Consider the following 19,497-nt stretch of genomic DNA (forward strand, 5'->3'; position numbering starts at 1 on the left):
CGATCTTGCGAAGATCCCACACCCCTAACTCTCACAATGGACAAAAATGCAATCCTCCAAAAGAGGATTTGGAAAAAAGATCTCAAATTTCTAATTTTCAAAAGTGAGAAGCGAGGAATAAATTTCCTCTTTGGATACTTATTCACTTTTTGAATGAATAATCAATTAGGGTAAATAACCAGGTAACCTAGTTAAACTCCAAATCAACCCAAATGAAACTAGGCTATTCCAAGTAATTGGAATTCACTGATGGAAAGGCTACCATAAATTAAAATTAATTAACATAAAGCCTGAAAAGCCTTAAACCAAAATTATAGAATTTCTTGATAACTTTCGCGAGAATGTGAACCTCTAAATGCACAGACATGCTCACAGGTATAATCACATAATGCAAATGATTATGGATTTAATAAATCACTAAAAGGTTTAATTTAAACAATTAAATAGGAATATGTTGACCATACAGGGATTACATTTTTTAAATATGAACAATTGAATCACTAGCTCCATGTGCTATTTCTAGGGACATAAATCTTGCACACTAAACAACATGATCAAATGCAATTGCATATAATAATATGGCCAAAGAGATAAATGCATTAAATTAAATTAAATAAACATTTTTCATAAATTACTAAAATGAACAAGGTAAATATCCGCAACACATAACCAATGAATCCAACATGGACAATTCATTTCTAATTATTTAAGCATTTAATAATGGTTGTTTAAACAACATTAAAAATGAACTTAAAACACATAAGTAAACATGATCAAATACATGACTAACACCATTAATGGTGGCCTTCGCTAGTTGGTAGCTCGCAGGCTCTGTGCCTCGCTGGGCTACCTCGCAAGTCTGAACCCTCCATCAAAAAAAAATAAAAATACATGACTAACCACTACTACACGAACCTAGTCCAATGTAGCAGGATAATAATACACAGTCCAATCTCTACACACATCTCAAGATAATCATAGAACATCATGATACCACATCAATCCGCATAACCACTGGCACAAACTTCAGTGAACAATCTAACACATCATAATCATGTAGATCAGTCATAAGAATAATCAAAGCAATTGATATAGTAACATAAATCCAATCACCTCAAGGGTGTAGACCACTCATGGTCTCAATAATGATTCCTTCTCAAGGAGAGATCAACAAGGTTGCATCCATTAGGATGACTTACAAAAACCAAATGGGAGAGGCACTACACCTCAACCATGGACCCTTCAAGTTGATCTTTTTTCATAGCAAATTTCTTTAAAACCTCCATATATCTTTCCACAAGCCACATTGTTTGAATATGAATAGGACCACAGAACTCAATCTCTTCTACTAGGTGAACAAAGTAGTGCCCTTGAGAATTTAAAAGATTTGAATGTCACACATCAAAAGTGAAATATTCCTCTTCCAATACTTCAAGTCATCCTGATGTATCTCTTTAGATGACACCCACCTACAAGTGTTAACATGTATTATAGTAAGGATTTATGATATCTAAAACTAAAATATAAATTCATAAGTAATGATGAACTTCAAATGATAAGAGTTGTAGAATAGTACACATGATTGATTCAAATTACCTCAGATATTTAGATAATTTGTATACAGCCAATGTTACATCATCGTCAAAAGTGCTTGGTATTACTATAGGCAACACATATTGCATGACCATTTATGAATATCCATGTTAGAATATGTATGAGTTGATATTATCACCTATATAAAAGTGTTTCTAATTACATTTCTAATAAATAAAATGTATTAAAAAATTACCTTTATCCAATTGTGTGAATCATGTGTTTTTAGGCCTCACAACTCTTATCCATTTTTTGTGAATAAGTTTTTTAATGTTGCACCAAAGCCATAAGGAAATCTTACTCTTTTCATTGTAGAAATGATGGTTTATTTCTCCTTTGATGTAAGAGTCCATGGAACATGAGCATATGAGTTTTCTCCATTCAACCACATGTTTGACATGAAATTGGCAACTTGCAAGTCCTTTCACAAATTTATTTGTGCTTCAAGGTTGCTTCCATTTAGATGTTTCCACAAGCACTCTGCAACATTTTTCCAATGTGTATAGTATCAAATAGGTGGGCTATTGGTAAGTTCTCATAATATTATAAATTGTAAAATATTGAGTCCTTTCATTCCTAGTGGAAAGATTATCCCTTGTTTTTTTTCATACAATGCTTTCCACTTACCAAGGTTCATCCTTCTTGGCTTCCACAATTTAACTTCCTTTACATTGAACTTATTTTTCTCATGCACTCAATAGCAATTATTTTGTGGTAAGAATTTTATATACTCATCATACACAATTTTATTGAGATCTTTTGACTGGTTGTATAAGAGTTTAGGCCCACATGATAGACAACCATATTTCCCCTTTATTTGTAGCCCTATAGAAAGAATAGAAACAAGAGTTAGAAAATGACACAATGAGCACAATAATTTCAAATTTTAAATTATCATATATTACCATATTAAAAAGAGAGTCTAAGAGCATCATGAATTGTCCAGATAAGTATTGCTTGAAAGAGGAAGTTTCTATTATTGATAGGTCTTGACATATCACACATATTTACACCATCCCACAATTCATGAAGCTTGTCAATGAAGGTGCTCTATGTATACATCCATATCCTCTACTTAATCCTTCCCTAAGTGAAAAAATCTATTTTAATGTTTAATAAAATTGAAATATTTTATATAATACAAGATGTCTTTGTATTCATATATTCTAATACCTACTATCATAAGAGTTAGCATTGCATGCTCCTTTTTCATTACCATCCAAGGGGCGAGATTTTTGTTAATAATTAAAATTGGCCAAACCAAATATGTTGTTCTAAGATCCCTAAAAGGATGGACACCATCCATTGCCAGAGAAATTTTTGCATTGCTTGGCTCATTTCTTAAATATGGCCATTTTTCCTTAATCTCTTTCCAATATTTTCTATCTACAACCATACACATGATACCATCTTGGCTCCTCTCATGTGCATGATAATCCATATAGTTTTCCAACTCCTTGCATTGAACATCCTCTCAAACCTTGGGTTTATTGGAATATGTCTTAGTACTTTATAAGGAACCTTCTTGGGTACTTGATCTTGACAATACCTACCTGTGTGACACACTAGGCATTGTTGCAAATTTACATTCTTTCCATAGTACAATATATGATCATTTGGACATGCATCATGTATATTGTACTCCATTCCAATGTATTTCATTATTAAAGCTACTTCTCTATGAGATTGAGGAAATTTATTGTCCTTTGGAAATATTTTATTTGCCAAAATCTTACATGATGTAACAAATGATTTTTATAAGTAAACACAACGCTTGAAAAATTTAAGTCATCTTGAGCATTAGTTTATAGGAATATCAAATCCTACCTTAATATATCAGTAAAACATGTGTTTGTCAATCCATGTGTAACCTTCAAGTTCATCAGCAACATAAGTGTCGTCAATTTAGAAGTATCTGCATTTGGGAAAAGAGGCATCCTAGCCAACTAAGCTAGGGGTAAATCAATACCTTCCTGAAAAGATGTGTAGAAGTATTGGATAAATTCATTGACACTAGCCTCATTTATCTATGATGTGGTCTCATCCATAAATGTGTCTTCTTCTTCAGCTTTGGATTGGCTATCATCAATGACATTGACTATTTCTTGAACAATATTGGGAGCTGGAAGTGGTTTTTCATCAAAAAATGAATTGATATGATCAATAATAATGTATTGAGCACTATGAAAAATATTTATTATAGGACTACTGATATGTTAATTATGGTGTATCTCTTCTACATAAACTCCATATTTCAATGTATGCATACCAACAAGTCGTTGCTTCTTTAATTTCCTATTCTGGCACCTTTTGCAAGTACAATATATCTTTTCATTGAAGTATTCATTTGTACCTAGAGTAGGTCTTATTGCTTGCTCATCTGAATATTCAGATGATGATGATGTAGAATTTTCCTAAATGCACCACATACTATCAACAATAAGTGTACAACTTTTAACTTTGAATACATGGCTTTATGTAACATACATATTTAAGTGGAGAGTATTTAGAATTTATAAAACAAGAAAAAAAATCAACTTTGAAGAGATAAGGTTTTAAGTGCATTTTCTTGTTCTTAGATCACCCTTTTATGAGAATTTACAATGAGAATTTGTAGCAAGACTAGTGAAGGTTGTATTGAAGTAAGTGTAAGGTAAATACCAACAAAAATAATCTAATATTAATGCTTGTGTCTCTTTAGGTATATTAAGGTAATAAGTTAGAACAATTTGTATCACTACTTAACACAACTCAATAGAAAATTAAGGGTACTATGTTTCAAATTTTGTCTAATCGTACTACCAATACTAAGCACCATCTAAGAAATGAGTTTTTATTCAAAATATCCCACTCAACCATTATGAGTTTCTAGGATCAATAGCACATTGGTAAGAATAAGTAATTTTCCAAATCACATTACCCCTATTTTTGTAGTGTGGCAATATTTTTTGAAGGTGTTTTCTAAAATTAAGGGTTCTAGTGATATCACAATGGAGTTTCATAATTCATGTAAATTACTCTTAAACTTCAATTTATTTTTATTGCTAACTAGTTCAATATTTTCATCATAATTATTATATAAAATATTATTCTATGTGCTACCTGTTAAATCATAGTTTACTATTTCATTTCATTGAAACGATACTAGAAGTACAAAAAATATAATTATAAATACACAAAACATAGAACTCACCAAAATAGCTAAATGAAAACTGTTATATTAAGAATCTTCAACTTCAACTTTATATCAACCCTACAAAAAGCAAACACTAATCAACAAGTTGTATTAAATACATTGAGTCAAAACTAGATATAATTAATAAATATATAGAATTATAATTTATAATTTATAAGATTCTTTAATAAAAATGCTAAGAAAAGAAATTGTTTGGAAAAAGTAGTAGATCAAAATAATGGTTCAAAATAGAGATTGTGATTAGTGTTTCCTAAAAGTGTTTGAATAGATGAATGAACTTTATGATGTTTCAAGAGATGTGAATATTACATAGAGAAGACATGATTGTGTTGAACATGCATTCACTTTCTTTCACCAAATGAAACAAATATTTTCAACAAAAGTAATCTTAAATTTATGTTCTTTATGAGCCACACCTACAAAAGAACAAAAAGTCATACAAATAGACCATGGAAATATATTTAATGAAATCTTGACATATACAACTAGCTCTGACCAATGCTTGGTTGTACATTACAAGGGACATATTATATAACCTTTCCATTTCCAAATCACTCTAGACCTATAAAACTTAAACATAATTGGGTAAAAGAACACTTTGAGATTACATGTAAAGAAAACAAAACACCAAAAGTGCATAGAAATTTTCACAATCTATTTTCAACACTGGTTTTTTTTCAAAAGTAAAAGAGGCAAGACTATCGATACTATAAGGAAAAAACCTCTATAAAAAATGTAGCAACAAGGGGTACACTTGTGACTTTACATTTTCATCGCTTGCTAAGATAAACATGACATCAAGATCTAAGAAAAAAATTGAAAGTTGCAAGCATTAATCAAAGGTCAAAATGAGCTCATTGAGATGTAGTAAGTCAAAATAAGAGAATATAAGAGGATAAGTAGTTGAAGTGGGTTGGAACACACTTTTGAATTGGGAGATATGTGATCTATGTACACAAAATTGGCAGTGATAAAATTCCTTCCCACAACAGTTGTGAAAACAATTTTATTGAACAAGTTAAGCTATAATGAAACCATATGGGAAAGTTCTATTGCAGTTAAACTTGTACATTAATTTGCACAAGAAAAAACCCTATAGCATAGAAGGAAAAATTGTGGGCCAAGCATCTAAAGAAGAAATGTACTTCTCTTTTACTTGCTTACACATTTAAATTGGCATTTGGGCTCCTTATCCACTTAAATTACTTGACACAATTTTATACATTCCTCATGGTTAAATTAATCCTCAAATTTCAGACGCATTTGATTCAAGTACAAATGAGTTTAGAAAAGGATCTTCTATATGCAAGTTTTCTGGAGTAATGATAGTTTGTGTAGCATCATGTTAATTCTCAAATTGAACAAAATCTGGGTGAATTCAAGGTATAATTTCACCTAGTCACCAAAGCTATTGGATTCTAATAGTAGATGTAGGTAACAGCGAGAATTTTACTAAATATAGAGAAAACAAATAGTAATGTGCTCAATGCATTGAGTCACAACAAATCCAACTAATTTTGAGAGATTTATTTAATACACACAATATTGGTTCTATTTTTTCCAGTTGCTATTATTTGTACTCAATGCATTGAATGACTGCCAAAGCTGCAAATAGTGTTAAGGACCTTAATTTTATACATAGAATGGTATTGTGTTTTTTTAACTACTCCTTTTTAAATACTATCTATAAATTTCATTCAATAGCTGATTACTAGTATTCATATCATTAATTGTTAGCACTTGACAAGTAGAAATAAAAATAATAAGTTTGCATCATGTGATTATAATTTGGCGATTTGTCAAAATCAATCAACATATTAGCATAGCTTCATCTCTAAAGTAGGAAGCAATGTAAGAAGCTTAATTTTCATCAAGTAAAAAGGATGTGCTATTTACAACGAGTAACCAATGTTTGAAATTATTGCTTTCTTGTGTGAAAATAGACAAGAAACACATCCTAGACTCAATGGTCAACGAGAGATTAGATTTGGTCTTTGGAAGATATTTTAAAGATTTTGACTTGAACAGTAATTTATGACCTGTTTAGATTGTCCCTTATTAGAAATATTAATCTTTCCTTGGGTGTATTTAATTTGGGATATTCCAAGGATCCCTAAATGTAGTTTGTCCTATTGTACACATGTGAAGGACATGTCATTTACTTGTCATTTAGCCCACATGTGAGGACAACTCATTTTTTAATTTCTTTATTAAGGAATTTAGTTTATCCTCCTTAAGAGGATCTTGACACTTTGCACACACTTATTATGAATGGTGGCATTCATAGAAATGAGAGTTACACATGCAACTCCTTTCTCATCTCTATAAAAGAGATGCCTCTCTCATTCTTCTACACTTTTCTTCAACACATCATCTTGATGTTATTGTAATGAGCTATTCATTCCACCTTCTTTCTCTCTCCTTTCTTAGGGCTTTTTCCTTCCATTCATACTATTACACAAGGGGTTTTCTTTGCTTTCCCCTTTCAAAATCTCTTGTCTCCATTCTTGTTGATCCATTGTGAAGATCATTTGATTTATGGTAACATTCTTCATATCAAACTCTCTTGAATTGTTTTATTAGTTTTCATTTTGCTCGATTTCTTACATCCCTTCTGAAATTCTACTAAAGATTCTCATTTTAACTTGAACAGAACACTCTATGTTTCTTGTAGTTATTGTCCCTTTCTTGACTTAAATATTTGATACTTAAACCTCTAGTTATTTAATGTGATATACTTCCCTCAATAATGTAACTCTATTTATTGACTTCGCTTATTAATTGTAAATTTGCACTATATCTCTCTAATAATTTTCACTGAGTTAATGCTCCTTTGTATTTATTTTAATCACTATTTTAGTACTCCGTGGCTGGGAAATATCTTGTAATCTGCATGTGTTCAACATTTAATATTTTGTTGATCTTTATGGTGATTCATCTTACCTATATATGTATTATTTGTTGCATATGTAATACAAGATGGAATTATCTCCTTAGAGGTCATTGATATGATAGCACAAGCTTGCTACACTGCAACATAATTTGTTCTTACCTCCAGTTCCAATCGCTTGTAGTCTAATATTTCGTATTTCTGTCTTATTGTTGTCTTTTTCTTTTATTCCTCCTTACTGTTCAATTTACCGTGTTAGTTTGGAGGATATGTGCAAAGATTGTATTCTCTAATCTGATACAATGTTTCTCCTTTTTATCTCTTCATTGGTTTACCACAAGTTACCTCTGAGTTGTATGTCTTTATTGATTGGGCATCTCAGGTGTTGATTGTAATTATGCTCTGCCGACTAGGCATCTTCAATATATCAAAGCCTATGTATGCTCTTTATCAAAGATGGTTGTTTGATTATTTCAGGATATTTTAGCTTCTTAACCTCCTTATCCACTTGCACCTCCCATGTTATTAATTGTTGGTGCTGACAAAGATAGTAACTTCTAAACTATTGTCATATAACGTATTGTTGTGTTGGATTTTTATATGGTGTTTGAATCTTCTTACTTCTCATGTACACTCTTGTTGACGTATTTTTAGTCTTCTAATCCCTATTATATATTGCAGGCTTAGTGCTGTTCTATATTAACCATTTTTCCCCTGCATAAACATTTACGATAGTAGTAAAGTATCTAGGAGAATAAAAGTGGTCAATGCCTTTGATGACTCCATTCCTATTGTTGTGAACTCCGAGTATGTCTTACGTTAGTTGTCTTTTCTTCCCTTCAATAATCCCCACCTCCACTATGGCTTTACATTCTCTCATTTGATTAATTCAATATGGAATTTTCTTTTGTTTCTCTCACTCATTGTCTTCCCCTTCTCTGCAATTTCCTTCCTCTTGTACCTTTGGCGGAGGACATAGCAATTGTAATCAGCATCGTTTCATGATTAATTCTTTATTTGTGCCTATCAAATGCTGATCCTCATACCAATTAATTAGTTGATATCTGCCACTAATTATCGTGGCTGCATATATCAACTAATTATCGTGGCTGCATATATCAACTAATTATCGTGGCTGCATCATGTAAGGAATCTCTATTTGAGCCTTCATTTAGCATCCTGCCTTTGATGTTCACCATGTTTGTTGAATTCATTGCCATCCAATAATTCCCACACTTAGTACTAACCATTTAATCAATTCTATATTATTTGTTTTTCACAGGTGATGTATTGTTGAGTTTTTAGGATGGTATTATTCCACGTTTGGATAATCTTAGATGTTTATTTTAATATGTTATCTATTACTTAGTTCCTTAATAGGTAGTGCTTTGTATGATCTTAATAGATAAAAGGGGCTATGGAAATTCAATCTAATGCCTTATTACGTTAGTCGATATCAATGTCCCCTTTCAATATAGTTTGTCATTCCTTGTGTATACTTGTTATTACTTGAAATAAATTTTACTTGTATTATTAGTAGTACTAATTATTGTTTTATAAATGCCATCCATAATGTTGATTAATCTATATTGTTTTGATATTTATTATTTATTAATTATATGATTTTCTATTATATATTATGTCATTATATCAATGTATGATATGAAATAAATATATGATATAATTTAATATATTATATATAATTATATCTATTTATTAATATAATGTTTATTTTATTTTATTTTCTAAGATATTTTAATTATCTATTCTTAGATTCTATTCTAGAAGTGGGGACAATACATGTAGCTCTCCATTATCACACAAGCTGAAATTCTTCTTTCTCTTTGTCCTTAAATTTATTAAAGATTATAGCTTAGCTAGCACAATCTAAGCTTCAACTGAGCTTTGTACTATCACACTTGTTCACATTCATCTCCTCTTTGCCAAAAATATATTTCTAGTATTCAAAACAAATGGAAAGCAAGGGAGATCCAAACAAGTCTAAGCAACCCATTTAAAATGGAATGGTAGTAGCAAGCAAGGCTTATATACTTGCTAGAATATGAACATTATGGAACTATGTTGTATGGGCACAAGTAATCAATTTGAATTTTTTCTTAATGGTAAATAAGTGGATGACCTAATCTCACAGGCAGATTGCCCGAAGTAGTTTTGTGAGCTGCCTAATCTCGAGAGATGTGACTAAGAACAAAACGAGTGACATAGAGACTAAGTATGTTTGTTGATGGATTGTGACTACCACTGAAAATGCCAAGGCTTTTGACTTAGACCTCTCAAGGACGAAAAACCTCCATGGAAAAATTGTTAATTAGCAATTCTAGGTAGGATTACTTTCAATTGAATGAATTCTAAAACACTAGTATTTTATTAAAATAATTTTTTTGGAGGTTAGTAATTTTTGAACTTCCTAAAATATTTAAGATCTATGGAAATATGCTATCCAATGCAACTTTAGTTATAGAATTTCATTTGAATCATTTTTTATTTCATTTTGTGGCATGGTATTTCTACTAGTCACCCATTCCAATGAGAGTATTTGTAAACCAAAACTATATTTCAAAACATTACCTATGTGTTTAATTTATGTCTTATTTTAGTAAGAACATGTAAACAAATATGTATCTTCAAATATTACTCACTATCATGTCCTTTCCCTACTCAACTCTATGTAACAAAATAACTAGGGTTGATCTAGATCATAAAGGCTTATCAACCAGGCATGTTACGTATTTTCTAAAACTATAGTATATCGTCATTTGATGCTATGTAGTGGTGAATGCACATTGCAAAGTGGTAGAAAGTGTGGGAGAAGGTGTGATTGATATGAAGGAGGGAGACCATGTTCTACCTATATTTAAAGGGGAATGTAGAGATTGCTAGCAGTGTAAATAAGAATAAAGCAATATGTTTGATCTACTAAGGACTAGCACAAACCGAGGGGTGATGATTACTAATGGAAACTTGAGGTTCTCAATCAGGGAACATAATATTTACCACTTCCTTGTGGCATCCACATGTAATGAATACACTGTTGCACATATTTTATTGTGTTGCCTAGATAAACCTTGTAGCTCCTCTAAGTGAAACATGCAGTCTAAGGTGGGGTGTTTCCATAGTTTAGACAACATTATAAATCAATTAATATCATAGCATTTGTGGTATTAGTCCATGTTTATTATGGATTGTACTTAAAAATTATATATGAAATTAGGCATGGGAGCTACATTGAATGTGCATAAACCTAAGAAAGGCTTAACTGTAGCCATATTTGATCTTGGAGGTGTTGGGCTTGCGATAAGAATTAACTAATTAGGATCCATTAGAGATATGTAAAATGTAGATATATAAATGGATTTTGATATATGGAAATCTCTCAATTGAGTGTTTCTTTTCAGTTTTCTTTTATAAAAAAAAAAGAGGGGTAAAAATTTATTAAGATAGAAAGAAATACAACAAGGAGAGCTCAACAAGGTGCTCGATCCTGAGCAACAAGATCATCAAATTCTTGCACCATCTCAAAGGAAAGTTTCCCCCTATCCATAATATTCCAACCTGGATCATGACTAGAAGCACATTTGGCTAAACAAACAGTAGCTTTGTTCCATTCAAGAGGAATATAAGTGAACCTAATGAACTGAAAAGAGGTAGAGAAGAGAATAATCTAATTAACAATAGTGGTCAGCTGCCAACTAACATCCTCAAGCTCTTATAAGGAAAGCAAGTTCACCACCACTTGGGAATCAGACTCATAGATAATCTTACTCCATCCCCGCAAGCAACACTGTTCCACAACATATAAAATAGCCTGAGCTTCCATGAGATTGTTAGTGTAATCACCATTATGAATTGAGGAAAAGAATTTAACATCACCAAAACTACAATGAGCCACTCCCCCAATACCATCAGGGCTTGGATTCCCTTGAGAAGAACCATCAATGTTAATTTTAAGAACTCCATAGGGAGGAGGAGTCCAATGCCCATCTTGATTCACCCGACCTTTTCGCTGATGTTGAAGCTACCTGGACATAGAAGGAAACCTTTGAGCTGTAGCCCCATCCTGAAGATGAAAATTGAGGTGATTGCACATAGCAAGATCAACCAGATCCATACCCCCATCTAGCTCACACTTCACTAGAATAGTTTCCTAAAGAGAATGTGAGATCTTCCACCAAAGATGCAAAACACCAAGCCAAACATCTTGGAATATTCAACGATTCTTGTCCAGCTAGATATGCCAAAGCATGAACGATGGGCCAGCAATCCAAGCAGCATGGAGAGGAGAAGACTTGGAGGGAGCATTGCTCAAGTGAGCCCAGAACTCAGGCAAAGAGGAAGCATGCTTGTAAGAGCAACCCCAAGCACTCCACCAAAGGTGCCATAGCTGAATAGAATAGGAGCAATGGAAGAACATATGGGAGACAAACTCCTCCCCATTACCACACAAAACATAATAAGAGGGGCCCTGAAATCCACGTTTACAAAGATTATCCCACCTAAGACAGCTGTTGTGAGCCACTAGCCACATGAAAAAATTGCACTTGGACCAAGAAACTTTATTCCAAACTTGCTTCCACCAAGGGACCTCAGCATTCCCAAATAATTGTCTAGTTATCTCTTGATACCTAGTAGAGACATGATATTTACCAGACAAGGTACCTCCCCAAGCCAAAACATCTGGATCTAGCAAAGAGGAACACTCTCTAGAGGCCATAATCTGAGAAAGCTCCTAATGATCCACGTCTATTCATCCAGGAGGCCAATCAGAAGAATGCTTACATCTATAACCAACAACAGGTCCCAATTGATAAGGAGTCTTGTAATGAGCCACTTTATCCCATCCAGCGGCATGAAAAGAGTCACAAAGAGTCTAAAGATGAGGGTACATGGATAAAATGGATGGGAATCTATCCCAAGCATCAGACCAAAACAAAGCCTCAGAACCTCCTTTACATATCCAGAACAGACCCCTCTTGACTAACACTGCACTTGTCTTCAAAGTATGTCAGACCATTGAGCCATGACCTTCAAGAGGAAGTGCACAAATAGAGCAAGGATCAACACCATGAAAATATTTATGAGTGATAATACGAGCCCAAAATTGATGTTGTCCAGAGCACCATCACCAATAAAGTTTAGCAGCCAATGCTTGACTACTCAAGAGAGCTGATCGAAGACCAAGACCACCCTCCCTTTTAGGCCTACAAATAGTTTCCCAACTAATCAAGCTCCATTTAGTACTATAGAAATTACCACTCCTAAGGAATTACCGAGAAAGAGCATCAAACTCCTTGAGAAAGTAAACAGGAGTAGCCTGAACCATGCTTCTATAAGTAGGAAGAGCTTGGATAATAGATTGAAGAAGAGTAACCTGAGCAGCAATAGAAAGTCATCTATGAGTCCAATGATTTACCTTATCCTGAAGCTTGGTAATCAAATTTTTCCAAAAGAGATGTGGCTACCTAGAAACAACAATAGGAATGCCAAGATAAGTCAAAGGAAGTGACCCAATCTGAAACTGCATGATACCATCAATCTTGTGTTGAATAGAATCAGGAGTGTTAAAAAAGTAAATGGAAGATTTGTTCTCATTAACTTTCTGGCTTGAAGCTACTAAATGAATTTCCAAAGTATGTCGAAAGGCTTCATCTTCCTTGATCCTAGCAAGACCCAAAAGAGTAGAATCATCAACAAATTGAAGATGGGAAAGAGAAGGTAAACCATTACCCCACTGCCACCCCTGAATAGAATTCTGCGACACTTGATACTTAATGAATCCGCCCAAGCCCTCAGCCATGATGATGAATAGATATGGGGAGAGGGGGTCACCTTGGCGGAGGCCTCTAGAGGCACCAAATAGCTGAGAAGGTTGACCATTAAGAAGAATAGAAAAAGAGGCAGAAGTAACACAACTCATAGTCCAACTCACCTAGTCAGAGCTAAATCAAAAAGAAAGAAGAATACTCCTTAGGAAACTCCATTTAACTCTATTGTAGGCCTTAGCCATATCCAGCTTAACAAACATTTCTCTCTCCCTTGAAGTAGCCATAGAGTGAATAGCCTCAGTACTAATAACCACCCCATCCAAAATTTGTCTTCCAGCAACAAAACCACCTTGTTCTTTTGAGATAACAATGGGAAGCCACTTTTTAATTCTCTCAGCAATCAACTTAGTAATAACTTTGTAAACCACATTACATAAGGCAATTGGTCTAAAAATCTCCAATTGATTAGCACCCTCTCTCTTAGGAATAAGAGTCAAGAAAGTAGAATTCAAAGCCCGAAGCATTTGCTTGCTAGAATGGGATTCCTTAACCACCTCCAACAAATCATGATTAATGATGTCCCAAAAATCTTGAAAGAACTCAACTAGAAAGCCATCAGGACCAGGAGCCTTCCTCTTAGGCATGCCAAAGACCACTTCCTCCAGCTCTTCCAAAGATATTGTACACATGAGATAATCATTCATTTCCTAAGTGATAAGGGAAGGAATACAAGAAAAAATAATATTTTCTTCATTATCAATAGGAGGAGAGTCCTCAAAGAAGAGGGTAGAAAAGTACCGAGTAGCCTCCTGAAACAAAGCTAGCAAGGAATTCAATTGGATACCTTGAGAATTAACCAAAGAAGAGATATTGCTCTTATTCCGGTGAGATTGCACTATTTTATGGAAAAAGGTAGTGTTTCGATCACCTTCCTAGAGCCAATCAACTCTAGCCTTTTGCTTCCAAAAAATTTCCTCTTGAAGTTCCCATTCTTCTAGAGCTCTAGAAGCAAGGGATTCATCCCTTCCAAGATCCTCTAAGAAGCCTCGATCTCTAATCTCCCTTGTGATGACATCAAGATCTTCTTAGGCAAGCCTCTTCATAGAGTGAAGGTTCCCAAAACATTGTCTATTCCATATCCTGAGCTACCTTTTAACATATTGAAGCCTTTTAGAAAATGAGAACATAGTAGTACCATATGCAGGAGCACCATCTTTCCACCAATATAAAACAAAATCATGAAGAGAGGAGTCACAAAGCCACATCAAGTAGAACTTAAAAGGAGGATGCTTTGGAATACAAGCTCCAATAGCAAAAAAATTGATTTAGTCCCTAGGGTATTTGAAAAAGGTGCTTAACTATATTGGTTTGGAAAACAGGTATATCATGATCAACATGCTAGTTGTTTATGGGGAAATTGTTCCAATAATTAATTGGTAAGTTGACCACAATATGCCTTCGGATACCTTGAAAGCTTTGATGCTTGGTATGACTAAAGAAATCATCTTTTGTCTATGTTGTACTTTCTTCTCTAACAAGGTCTTCTTTGATTTTTTTATTTTTTTCAATGAAAGAGTTTGGTGTAATAGAATCATTAACTTAAAATCAGAACAGTACCTAAGCAAAAAAATTCAAGTCCCAACTAGTGTGTTAAAGCTTAGGAGAATGGATTGATAATAAATTGTCACAAAAAAATCAATAATTCATTTGATAAAGGAATCCACCAATAAAAAAAAAGCATTGATTGAAAAAACCATAATAAATGTGATCACAACATACTAACCAAAGTTTTAGAGATACTATCACCTCATCCTAGTCAAGCAGAATCAAAAGAAGCATTAGTGATCAATTTTTCTCCTTGAGAATTGGGATCCAACAATGTAGGCAGAAAATCTGGAAGTCTTGAGAGTTTAGTTGTATCCATTTATGTTAGATATTGAATCATTAGGAAATTCACAATTGTAATCATTAAAAAGACCAAAAGAATCTCATCAAATTTCACCATGCTTTGACATCATCTTTATCGTATTTGAGAAAGCCAAATTTCTAATGTATGTTAACCCACAAATAATATTTTCATTTGAATATCACAAAGGAGTATTAATAAATTGTAGCAAGACTTTTCTAATAATATATATTTATTGCAGAAAGAGTATTACAGATTATGTCTATTGTAAATTGTCGAGTAGCCTTATGATCTAGAAATTCTCCCTCATATGAAGGAAAGTTAGCTTTTGAAATAATATTGAGTTGACTTTTGTTTCTGATTTTAAGTTAATGATTATGATAGATCCATCCCATATCACAACACATTTTTAGATTTGAATATTTGGAGATACTTATCTGTAATACCTAGTACTATTTTGGTGTGCATATCATGCAATCTTTACATTCCACAAAATGGTGTCTCAGTTTCTATCTTTTGTCAAACTATTTGTGCATCCTTTTTTGTTTAAAGGAACAACTACTATTAACTCTACATTGGAAAAGGAAGAAAGACAAGCCAACTAGAGAGGAGGCATCAAAGTTCTCAACTTTGAGTGGTAGCAATTAATCTTTTAATGCTTCCTTCTAGCATGCCCAAGCCATTGTGATTTAGGACAATAGGGGAACTGCTCGATGCATTAACGGAGCCATACATTTCTTTGAATCTAGAATCCCTATAAGATTAGCTTCCCTTGTCCTTCATGTGTTGATCTCCAATTTGTGACTCCTAACTCCTTGCAATCTCACACTAGGGAGGTAGCCAGAGTGTAGGAGCAATTGATCGATGCGGGACCATACTACTGACTCTGCATCCATATCTACAACTGGAGAAGTTTTTGGTGTCCCCACTCCACTTGGCTCTGTACTTGGACGTGCTGCTACATCCATTCATCATATAAGTGCCTTTTCCTTTGTCTCTGCTCAATCAACAATATCAACAGGCTCTTCCTTTCAAGCTTATATATAGATATGAACTTTCTATACAAGGGAACTGGAGTTTTGTTTTCCTATTAATGCATACCCCCCTCCCTGATCCCTTGTGCTTGTAATTGATTCTAAGAACATGTTCCATGTTGCTGCTAGGCTTATCTTAGCTGGTAGCAATTGTTCAATATGTTTAGGAGTAATATGTGGAATTGATGGCCCCATGAAAATAAAATCTTTTGCTTATTTTTAAGCATTACTCTTAAATATATTTTTAAATAAAAAATTAATATTATTTGTTGTAAATTAAATATAGATGTAAAATGTTAGGCCAATGAAAAACAAGATAACCTTTTTTATGAAGTCACTTCTAGCTTTTTTCAATGAGTTATTTTAAGGCCCTCCATTTTCTCCCATAGCTTATTTTTGATTCCTAAACAATCCCTGCTCCACTTATGTAGGAAAAGATTCCAATTTTTCCCTATATTGGAATTAAAAATTTACATGGGAGCACACTTTTGCTACTTAAATTTAAGCATAAATGATACTTAAGCAGTCACATGGAAACATAAGGCAAGGAAGATCTCATTGGCTAATTTAGACCTCATTGGCTGATTTAAAACAAGTGTTGAAATTTGGTTACATGATATTTATATTAGGGCCCGTTTGGTGAGCGGAATAGGAATACGTATTCCAAAAATTGTGAATTCCTTGTTTGGATGCACCAAAACAGGATTGGAATACGAAGCAAAAATGGAATACGTATTCCATTTTTGGCCCAAAAATAGGGTTTTGCAGTTCCACCAAAATAGGTGGTATTGGAATACGTATTCCTATTCCATTTTTATTTATTTTAGAAAACATAAATTTTCGGGTCCACGAATTCCCATCAAATATTCGCTGAACCAAACGGAAAACAGGAATACGTTCTATTCCAGAATACGTATGCCTATTCCGCTCACCAAACGGGCCCTTAGTGTTACACCTTTGGGAATGTAGCTTGGACCACGACACGGCAAGGATAGTGTTATCCATGCTCTCCAAATCTGGGGCTTCCCCAATAACCCCTTGCATTTGAGCCTCCCACGTCCCTCAAAATTTGACCCTCGCAAGACCCACGCCTAGTCATAACGTAAGACACACAAACACTACAATACAAATCTGGAGTCAGTACAAAATAATTTAATGCAGTTGCCTTTGCTACGTCTGTATTTAGTAGAAAAGCGTAAAGCCAAGCTCCTTTTGTATCCGCTAGATCTCCTGCTGCTTATTCAGCCACTGTGCATGAATTTAAACCGCCGTTGTTATGATACGATACTCTCAAATTTGTTGTGGAATGCCCCGGGAGAGAGGGAAGTCATTGATTTTGAGAAAAGGGAAAATAGGATCTATCAGGAAACAGAAAGGCTACGCCAAACCTCCCATTGAGATTGTGAACAGGGAGCTTGAAAAACTTATTTGAGGTATACTGTGATGGGAGGAGGCAAGAGATCATGCCTTGTCATGCGCATAGTGGCATGAGAAGCAATGAGAGGGAAGAGGGAAGAGACTCTCCCGCTGGCTTGTGTGATGGAGATGATCCACATAGCCTCACGATCTCCCCTGCATGGACGATGACTCCCTTTGCCATTGCTGCAAATCAACTCACATCATCTAAGGCCAAGGAACCTTAGAACATGCATTGGATTGGTCCCAATAGATTATTTGATTTCATATATTAGAGGAGGTGAGGGACACCATTCTACATAGATGCAGGGATTTGACTCTAAACTAGAAACCCCTATTGATCGCAGAGAGATTTAATCCATACCTGGAGTTTAATAAGAAATGCTAATACCCTAGCTGCTGATATTTAAACACATTAAAACATTAAACCACAAACAACAAAGCCAATATGAATTGCAATAATATGGTTTCGATGCCAGAATAAATAAATCCAAAGCTAAAACAACGAAGTGCTAAAACCAAAATAAAATGAAATTAAAAGTTTCCCCAAATGGAAATGAAATCTTCAATATTATGAGGGGTTAGGTGGGTTTTTCCTCTGCTAGGGTTTCTTGCCTCGTGTGATTTTTCAGTTCTCTTGAGTATGTCTCTTTGTCTAAACTTGCCTTCTCCAGGCAACACCTATCAAACCGCATTTACTGTGGGAGTCTTTAGGCATTTTTACCATGGCTCTGGCCAGCGGTGACCCAGTTATTTCTGGTGTGCACGTTGCTACTTCGGATTGCCATGGTGCCGCCTCCGAACAAACACCAACACAAGTTTGTCCTGAAGATCTTTCACAAGGTAATCCTGATATTATCCTTCCTTTGCAAGAATTTGATGCTGCATGTGACTGGTTAGAGCACCACACACCACACCTTGATAGGATATTTTGTGGGTCGGACTCCACCTGAAGCTATGGTCAGAGAATGGGTTAACAAGAACTGGACCCCTCATGGGGTCCGCCTTAATGCCGTGCAAAACCTTACCAAAGGGTTTTTTTTATTTCGCTTCGCCAACCTGTCACAAGTAGAGGCAGTTTTCACTAACGGCCCTTGGTCTGTCTGTTCTTCTCTACTTGTTTTCCAAAAATGGTCTTGAGACTTTACTGTCTCGGATGATAAAAAGCTTAGGGTCCCTATGTGGGTTGAGTTCCCAGGTTTACCCTTGCCATGTTGGCATTTCATTGAGTCCATTGCCCAAACCCTTGGCAAAATTGTCACCAAGGAGCCTGAGAAATTCTTCAATGCTCGCCCTCAGCGTCGCGTTTTCATCAAAGTTGATCTTTTCAAGAATCTTCGTGATTCCGTGGAAATACAGATTGGGGCACAGACCTTCTCTCAGAAGGTGCTTTACCTGAACCTTCCTAACACCTGTTATAGGTGCCAGTCGGTGGAACACAAGATTCGAGATTGCCCCTTAGTTACCTCCAGGGAAAAACCTGCACCTAAAGATGCGCTTGTCAAACAAGTCGAAGGGAAAAAAGAAGATCGGGTTATTTTTGGACACAAGGGCAAGGCTACCTCGATCCCTTTGCAACCCAAACAATCTTATGTGGCGGTTGCCACTGTTCCTCCTATTCCCACAGGAGGGTCTACACCAGCTAGCGTGGGGATGTAGGTGGCTTCGATAGTTCCTCC

This window comes from Cupressus sempervirens, chromosome 8 (genome assembly GCF_028749045.1).
Source record: "Cupressus sempervirens isolate cs-2001-9-10 chromosome 8, ASM2874904v1, whole genome shotgun sequence".
In the NCBI taxonomy this organism is placed as follows: domain Eukaryota; kingdom Viridiplantae; phylum Streptophyta; class Pinopsida; order Cupressales; family Cupressaceae; genus Cupressus; species Cupressus sempervirens.